This window comes from Mastomys coucha, unplaced genomic scaffold, assembly GCF_008632895.1.
Source record: "Mastomys coucha isolate ucsf_1 unplaced genomic scaffold, UCSF_Mcou_1 pScaffold5, whole genome shotgun sequence".
NCBI lineage: Eukaryota > Metazoa > Chordata > Mammalia > Rodentia > Muridae > Mastomys > Mastomys coucha.
Window position 1 is genome coordinate 36,071,172 of NW_022196911.1, and position 9,671 is coordinate 36,080,842.

The 9,671-nt window shown below is 40.2% G+C and overlaps 1 long non-coding RNA gene across 2 annotated transcripts in view; it reads left to right on the forward strand.

The window, feature by feature from the left end:
* The window catches only part of LOC116077863, a 66,402-nt gene extending 57,271 nt beyond the window's left edge, over window positions 1-9,131 (forward strand). For both annotated transcript variants that reach the window (XR_004113358.1, XR_004113356.1), the window contains one exon: window positions 8,949-9,131. This is a non-coding gene — a long non-coding RNA (uncharacterized LOC116077863). The remainder of the gene's footprint in view (window positions 1-8,948) is intronic.
* The last annotated feature ends 540 nt before the right edge of the window (window positions 9,132-9,671 follow it).

Below are 9,671 nucleotides of genomic sequence, written 5' to 3' on the forward strand. Positions count from 1 at the left end.
TTTTAGTCCCTGGGAGCTCTGAGGGTATTAGTTAGTTCATATTGTTGTTCGTCCTAAGGGGCTGCAAAATCCTTCAGCTCCTTGGATCTTTTCTCTAGCTCCTTCACTGGGGATCCTGCACTCAGTCCAATGGATGGCTGTGAGCCTCTACTTCTGTATTAGTCGGGTACTGTCAGAGCCTCTCAGGAGACAGCTATATCAGGCTCCTGTCATCCAGCACTTGCTGGCATCCACAATAGTGTCTAGATTTGATGACTGAATATGGGAAGGATTCCCAGGTGGAGCAGTCTCTGAATTGTCCTTCCTTTAGTCTCTGCTCCATAGTTAGTCTCTACAACTCCTTCCATGGGTATTTTGTTCCCCCTTTAAGAAGGAATGAAGTATTCATACTTTGGTCTTCCTTCTTCTTTAGTTTCTTGTGGTTTGTGGTTTGTACTTTGTGTATTCCAATCTTTTAGGCTAACATCCACTTATCAGAGAATGCATACCATGTGTGCTCTTTTGTGATTGGGTTACCTCATTCAGGATGATTTTCTCTAGGTCCATCCATTTCCCCAAGAATTTCATAAATTCATTGTTTTTAATAGCTGAGTAGTACTCCATTGTGTAGATGTACTACATTTTCTGAATCCATTCCTCTGTTGAGGGACATCTGGGTTGTTTCCAGTTTCTGGCTACTATAAATAAGGCTGCTAAGAATATAGTGGAGCATGTGTCCTTATTACATGTTGGAGAATCTTCTGAGTATATGCCCAGGAGTGGTATAGCTGAGTCCTCTGGTAGTACTTTGTCCAATTTCCGGAGGAACTGCCAATCTGATTTTCAGAGTGGTTGTACCAGCTTGAAATCCCACCAGCAATGAAGGAGTGTTCCTCTTTCCCTACAACCTGGCCAGCATCTGCTGTCACCTGAGTTTTTTATCCTAGCCATTCTGACTGGTATGAGGTGGAATCTCAGGGTATTTTTTTTTTTTTTGATTTGCATTTCCCTGATGACTAAAGATGTTGAACATTTCTTTAGGTGCTTCTCAGCCATTCAGTATTCGTCAGTTGAGAATTCTTTATTTAGCTCTGTATCCCATTTTTAATAGGGTTGTTTGGTTCTCTGGAGTCTAACTTCTTGAGTTCTTTGTATTTATTGGATATTAGCCCTCTATCAGATATAGGATTGGTAAAGATTTTTTTCCCAATTTGTTGGTTGCCGTTTTTTCCTATTGACAGTGTCTTTTGCCTTACAGAAGCTTTGCAATTTCATGAGGGCCCATTTGTCAATTCTTGATCTTAGAGCATAAGCGTTCTGTTTAGGAAAATTTTCCCTGTGCCTACATGCTTGAGGCTCTTCCCCACTTTCTTTCCTATTAGTTTGAGTGTATTTGGTTTTATGTGGAGGTCCTTGATCTACTTGGACTTGACCATCTTTTATTACATTTCTTCACCTTCAACCCTTTCTCACTCCTGATCTCTTTCTCTCCCTCCCTGCTCTACTCTCTTCCTCTCTTTCTTTACTTTAAAAAAAAATACCTTAGCCTCGAGCACCCTCCAACTGTTCCACATCCCATACTTCCTCCCCACCCTCTGTCTCTATGTGGATGTCCTCACCCTCCACCCCACCTGACCTCTCATCTCCCTGGGGGCCCACCAGTCTCTTGAGGGCTAGGTGCATCATCTCTGAATGAACACAAACTGGAAGTCCTCTGTTGTGTGTGTGTTGGGAGTCTCATATTAACTGGTATATGCTGCCTGGTTGGTGATCCATTGTTTGAGAGATCTCAGGGGCCCAGATTAATTGAGACTGCTACTCCTCCTACAGGATCGCCCTTCTCCTCAGCTTCTTTCAGCTTTCCCTAAATCAACAACAGGGGCAAGCTGTTTCTCTCCATTGTTTCGGTGCAAATATCTACATCTGACTCTTTAGCTGGTTGTGTGGTCATACTAGGTCCCCTTTTGTGAGCGCTCCATAGCCTCAGTAATAGTGTCAGGCCTTGGGACCTCCCCTTGAGCTGGATCCCACTTCAGGCCTGTCACTGGACCTTCTTTTCCTCAGGCTCCTCTCCATTACCATCCCTGTGATTCCTTCAGACAGGAACAATTATGGGTCAGAGTTGTGACTGTGGGTTGCCCTTCCTTTCCTCACTTGATGCCCTGTCTTCCTGCTGGAGGTGGGCTCTATAAGTTCCCTCTCCCTCCTGTCAGGTATTTCATCTAGGGTCCCTCCCTTTGAGTCCTGGGAGTCTTTCAGCTCCCGGGTCTCTGGTGTATTCTGGAGAGTCCTCTCAACCTCCTATTTTCTGAGGTTGCCTGTTTCCATTCTTTCTGCTGGCCTTCAGGGCTCCAGTTCTTTTCTCTCATTTAATACTAGATCAGGTTCCCCCCTCCCCCACACTCCCCACCCACCATCCACTTTCTGTCCCAGGTCCCTCCCCCTTCTCCATTTGTGATTGCTTTCTTCTTCCTCCCAAGTAGGACTGAGGCATCTTCACTTGGGCACTCCAGCTTGTTGACCTTTTTGAGTTCTGTTGACTGCATCTTGAGTATTCTGTACTTTTTTATTTTTTGGCTAATGTCCACTTATTAGTGAGTCCACACCATGCAAGTCCTTTTGGTCTGCGTTATCTCACTCGGGGTTTTGTGGTCCTGGAGAATAAACTCAGGGTCTTGTGCATGCAAGGTAGGGACTCTTAACATTGAGGTTTGCCCTTGGGTCTTTATATCAGATATATTTAGGATGATTTATTTTGTTTTCATTTATAATCTCTTATGTAAGTTCCCTGACTAGTATGTCTGAAAAGCCCAAACTTTTTTTTTTTTAAGAAAAACATTTTGGGGCACATGAAGCTCAGCCCAGGAGCTATAGAAAATTGATGGCTGCTCGGGAAAGGCCAGCTTTTTTGTAGGTTCACCTAAGTGTATATGCGTAGCACCAATTAGAGTCAGTGAGGTATAAAAAAGGAGAAGAGAAAAAAAAAAGGACATGAAATTGGAAGGGACCATGAGGGAATCCATGATATACTGGAGAGGGAGAGTGTGGAATAAATATGGTCAGAATATATTATACACATATATGCCATTCTCCAAGATTAATTAGATAGTATAGAATTAAAATTGCTTGGAGCTCTGTCTGGGTCTTTGTTTTCTAAACATAACTCAATTACATGTACCCTCATATGCATAATAATACCTTAAAACTTACTGTTTAATTATATTTTAAATGGAAGGTTTGACTATTTGTTTCTATTTATTTATGCAAATAAGATATAGATAACACTTGCTACATTTCAGTTGTAACGATAAGTGTAAATTTAGTAAAAGCAATATTGTTGAATCTAAGTAAATGTGTTTGTGTCTTTTTGTGGAAAGTGTGCTGAAGTCATAGTGTCAAATCCAACACTTTCTACTTTGATATTTCCAAAAATGCAAAATTAAATAGAAAACAATTTTATATTTAATACCAAACTTATGTGTCTCCTAAAATCAACTCATATGTCCTCAGGGAAGACCCCCATTGTTTAGCTGTAAGTTTGTTGCCTAGAGAATAAAGTAAGTATCTTAAGAATCCAGGACCATTCCTTGATGGTAAGTGGCTCGTTGCTGGTCCGTCTCTGTGTCTGTATGGCTCCATGCAGATTGCTGTGTACACATATGTGTTTTGCTGTGACGCTGTGGCTTATACCTATTTCCTTGTGTTCTGGTCATTCTTTCTTTATTCCTTCATTACTTTAATTTTCCTGTGTGTGTGTGTGTGCGTGTGTGTGTGTGTGCCCATTTGTGTGGGCACATATGTGTGTTTATACATCAATACTCATGCATGTGTACACCTGCGGTTGATGCTGGTAACTATTCTTTAGTACTGTTCCACAGTATTCTTTGGGGCAGTCCCTGTCAATTAAATCATGAACTTGTGATATGGTCACCTGACTGGACAGCTTGTTCTAGTGATTCTTGTTCCTGCCTTCTAAGGCTGGACTTGAAGGGCAACATCATGCCCACCCAGTATTTAGATGGGTTTTGGGTATCTGCTGCTCATGCCTTCAAAGAAACACATTACTCATGAAGCCATCTCCCATCTCTGTTGTCTTGTTTAATTCATTATTTCTTATGGGTCAAGAAGGAATGCCCTGCTGTGCACATTTTGTTGCCAATAGAATAGTTCACCTTACAGGGTAGATGCCTAATCAATGTAATGTGTTTACTTGTAGGCTTTAATTATTACCGTATATTAAACTTTCATTGCACCAACTATAAAGGTCTCTAAATTTTCCTGACAATACCATTATAAGATCCATCTTTATAATACTGCAACATTGGAAAATAATATTAGGAGATATGCTAAGGGCAGTAGGTACATTGCTACAAAGTTACTGTTCACATTTTGTTTCCTCAATTTGAAAGTCTAAGCTCTCCTATTTCTCATAAACTAGTTGATTTACATGTTTCTGAGATAGTACTGGAACATATTTTATCTTAATAAGAATAACCTATCAAGCAAGAAAGCCATCAGCCTTCTCATTACTATGCTCTGAATATAGGAGTGTGTCTTTTGGATGCCAAAACTGTATTCCACACTGTCTGATTTTGGAAAATGGATTGTTTTTAATGGGTGAATTTGAGTGACTCAGGCAGAGAGAAAACCAGTGGCCCATACCCTCAGTTCATAGGATTAGATTTGAATGAATAAAGACACGCAATGGGCTGCAGAGTTCAGGAGAGATTCTGCAGCGCACACTGACACTTCTGAACAGCATTAGCATTCTGTGTGCCGTGCTAACTCTTTAAAATGCCATTTGCATTGACGATGGCATAATTGACATTGCTCCCTAAGGAACTCTGAGGATTATGGAGAGGTAGAATCAAAGAGAATTCATCTCTTCTGAATGTTTTTCCTCCAGCTACAAAATTCAGCCAGAGGAGAACTCTTGTTATCCGGTGATGTCATATTAATAAAAACCAAATAAGCACCAAATCCATGCATTGTCACAGTTTTCCCAGTAGCTTTTTAATCTCATTTTACATCATCTTTCTAATTCACAGTCACCAGCATTTGTCTGAATGCTTAATACAAATTTTTGTACTATCTGTTAAGAGTACTCAAGATCTGGGTGCTCACACTGATTTTGCTTTAAAAAATAAAATTTTGTTGCTCCAGCAATATCTTACCATCCCCAAACACCTGTGGATGTTTAGCAGAGAGATGGTATGCTGAGGGAGATCACATGTAGTTTCTGCTTTAACTGTAGAGGGTTACAATTTTTACAATGAATGTGACCCAGTAGAGGGTTACAATGTGACCCACTAGGGATTGTATTAGTCCTTCTTCTCATTGCGAAAAATCTTATAAGCAATTTAAAGGAAGAATGAATGCTTATTTTGTCTTGCTGAGAGGAGATGGGCTTCTATGGGTGGAGAAGGTATAGCACCAGGTATGTTAAGCAGCTGGTAACATTGCACCCCACTCAGAAAGCAGAGAGCGGCAATTGCTAGCAATCAGCACACCCTGTTTTATTCAGTCCAATCTCCATACCCAGGGAATGGTCCTGCCCCGTAGTTAAGATGGGTCATCTTGCATCAGTTAACCTGATCAGCTTGCTTTCCTCTTTCACTTATTCCAGGACCCACCCTATGGGATGTGCCAATCATTTTCTGAGTAGGTCTTTCTTCCCCAGATACATCTCTGGAGAACTCCTTTACAGACACCCAGACAGATGAGTCTCCAAGCCACTGTAACTGATCACAGAGATTTAGCATTAACCATTGTGTCTTGCAAACATACAATGGAAAGATAAATCCATTGATGCCGGCAGAATGTATGTACTCACACACAGACACGCACACACACACACACACACACACACACACACACACACACACATGTTTGTTCTGGGAACAGAATTCAGGTCCTCTGGCAGAGCAGCAAGTACACTTAACTACTAAGTCACCCCCCATAGTCAGGGTTTAAGTGAGTTGACTACATTTTCCATAAGTTTAGCTATGACGTAATTACTCTTTAGATTTTTTTGCATTATTGTATATTAGCAACATTTGGATAAGTGCTTTTCAAAGAATGTATTAGTGGGGAAAACAAATTCTAGACAGCATTTCAAAGAAGTTATATTCAAGATATGCCTTTTCTCAAAGTATTTTATAGACACAAAAACAGTTAAAATTCCACAGGGAACCAGAGTAGAAGAAAATTTATATTTTTTTCTTGATAAACATCAGTAAAATCCATTTCCCAATTGATATTATGCTAAATAGAAATTATCTGGTTTATTTATGACACTTGATGTTAGAAAACATAATCCAAGGCATTTTAATATTTGGAACAGAGCCTGCAGCTACCTAGAAAACATTGAAGGATGCTTGGTGACTTGATATTTAGATGGCCCACTTAATTGTATTATATCTTTTAATTGTTAATCTTTGTCTAGTGTTTTGACAGCTTCTTTTATGGGAAGGATAAGAGTCGTATTCAGAATAACTTTAGAAAATTGCTATAAGGGGTAGAGATTCATTGTTAAGGTTGGGATGTAAAATGTGCCCTTCCCCCTGTTAAACACTCAAGGGATGAAGGTTTATTTTCTAGATGGTGTAGTTTTTTAAGGTGACTGGATCATCAGGTACTTGATTCATTAGTACATTAATCATCTGATGAGTTTGTAGTTGACTGGATTATTAGGGGATGAAGCCTCTTTATAGGAAAATAACTGGTAGCAGATGTTTGTCTCTGGTCTGTCTGTATGATTTTTAGGACAGAGTATCTCTGTGTAATCCTGTCCTGTTCTGGTTTACTATGTGTACCAGGTTGGTCTTGAACTCACAGAGATCCACCTGCCTCTCCCGAGTACTGGGGTTAAGTCCCATGTGTCACTCTGTACAGCCCAACACTAGGTCTTGTATTCCTAGCATTTTACTAGTTATCCATCTTTCCATTGACTACAACCCAGTGAAAAGGCGAGGTTCTCTGAGAGAGGTTGAGAGCAGCCCATATATATGAGTATAAACACAAATAATAATTTAGAAGGCAATTTGACAGCATGATATTTAACAAAATAACAATACTAGCTTCTGTCATAGGGGACATGTTCTCCTAAACCATGAGATTTTGACTAGGTTTGTACGGGGCATGAGATTCCCTCCTACTTAGCAGGATTCCCAATCCGAACAGAATGTGGTTGATTACCCTATCACAGTTGTACCTTGTTGTACCCGTGAACTCATATTGTCTAGAGTTGTTGCAGTATTGTTGCAGTCAGGATCTAGTGCTGGGTAAGATGCTGTACGCCTCTTCTCTCCCTGTCCCCTGCAGCATGTAGATCGCTTTAGGATACTAGGAAAGCTAGTTTGAGATTGATTTCTCTGTGACTAAGAACCAAAGGATTACTTTTCAGCAATCGAATCTTACCATGCAAGCAATACCAAGAGAAACAGCTGTGTTGTTTGGAGCCCTCAGGAGCCTCCCTCTCTGACCAGTGTCTTCTAGGGAGGTACTACTTACTGTGTACTGCAATGTTTGTTTCATGATCAGTGACGGCTGGGAACGACCTTGTTCACTCATGCTGGATACCTGCTTCAATGCCTTTTTCAAGCTGTATTTGGAAATTCGTTTACTCATTAGTGGGCTTCTACAAGGCTTTTTTCTACATTCCTAGTCTGTGTTAGTTCATCCACGGTCCACCTCTCTTTACCCTTCTCCAGATCTTACCCTTTTACTCCTTTAGCCCCCAGCATTCCCCCCTCTTCTTGCATATTGTATGTATTCTACTCCCTTTCCAATTACATTTTTATATTGGGGTGTGAAACACCAGGCTTCTAAAGGGCTGTTTTTGTATACCCTTCATATAGCCTGCTCTGGGTCAGATGCTTCCCTCGCGGTTTCCCCTAGTCTCACTTAAGGCTTTTGACTCCCCATACTCCACTTAGATACCTTCATCTGACCTATAATCTGCAGCCCTCTTGCTTAAGACCTACCTTCTGCCAATGGCCCATTTCTAGTTTCCTGGCTCCTATTTTTGCACCAAGTTAAAAACACAGAGTAAAAGACTGAAGCAGAATATGCACACAAGGGAGAACATGGAGCATGTTTTCTTCTGGGCCTGGATGTCCTCAGTATAAAAAATTTCCAGTTTCATCCATGTTTTCTGCAAATTTCATGATTTCATTTTCTTTTTTTTTTTCATTTTCTTTTTCAGGTATAAATGCATTATATTTTTTTCATTCATTCATCTGTTTATAGATGTTTCATTTGATTCCATTTCCTAGCTGCTTTGAATAGAGTGGCAATGAGGATGAACATATGTATAAGTGTCTGTGTAGTGAGATATAAAGTCCATTCTGCATATTCCCAGTGGTGATATAGCTGAGTCACAGAAGGCCCATTTCTAGTGTTGACAAAAGCTGCTAGACTGATTTCCAAAGTGGTTGGCCTACTTTACACTCTTACCAACAGTGTATAAGAGCTCTCCTTTGTCATGTCCAAACCAGTAGTTGTTGTCATTTGTAGTCTTGATGATAGCCATTCTGATGGGGGTGGGTGGAATTTAACATAGTTTTATCATGTATTTCCCAGATTGTAAACAATGTTAAGCACATTTGCAGTGTTTCCTAGATATTTATATTTCTTATTTTGAGAATTTTATGTTTAGTTCAACAACCATTTTTTAAACTAAATAGTTTATCATTTTAATATTCCTTTTTTAAAAAATTTCTTTAAGTAGTCTAGATAGTAATTCACTGTTGGATGACTACTTGGAAGAAGTTTTTTCTTTCATTTTATGAACTGCTCATTCATTCATTGACTTCACAGTTTTCTTTACTGTGCAAAAGCTTGTTAGCTTTATGAGATCCTATTTATTGATTGTTGGTCTTGTTTCTCATGCTACCAAAGTCTTATTAAGAATGTTCTAATTTTTATTTGTAAATCTAATCACACTTTTAATTTATTTTCCTCTGCAGTTTCAGGACAACAAGACTTAAACTGAAGTTCTTGATCCATTTGGAATTTGGTTTTGTGCACAGTGAGAGTTAATGACCTCCTTTCATTTTTCTGCCTGTTGAAATCTGGAGTTCCTGGTACCATTTGTTTGAGACATTCTTCTCCAAGTACATTTCTGATGTCATTAAAAAAAAAAACAGGGACCCAGACTCCCTCCCTCTGTGGAATCAACTACAATTGCAACTACCATATACATATATACCTGGTGGAGAGATGGGCAAGAAAAAGAAGCAGGATGGTTTGCCCACTATGAAGAGAGGCAGAACTGGAGATGTGGGATGGTGAGGAACAGCCTGTTGTGAGTGAGTGTTCAGCACTGCCACCTGAGTCCATGGTGATGCCCTGGCCCTGCTGCCATTGAGGGCAATGTCTGTGTCAATGTCCCTGGCCCATGTTGCCACCAAATGCCATGCATATGTTAGTAGTCTGGGCTGCTGCCTGGGATCACATTATAGTCAGAGTTATAGTTTTCTCATGGCTCTTCTCTTAAATTACAGAGTGAAATCTACCCATGAAAGTTTTTATTCCTTGGAGCCTTACATTTTAAAATACTAAGTTTTTTCCTTCTTAAAAACCCATTCTTAGCCGGGCGGTGGTGGCGCACGCCTTTGATCCCAGTACTTGGGAGGCAGAGGCAATCGGATTTCTGAGTTCGAGGCCAGCCTGGTCTACAGAGTGAGATC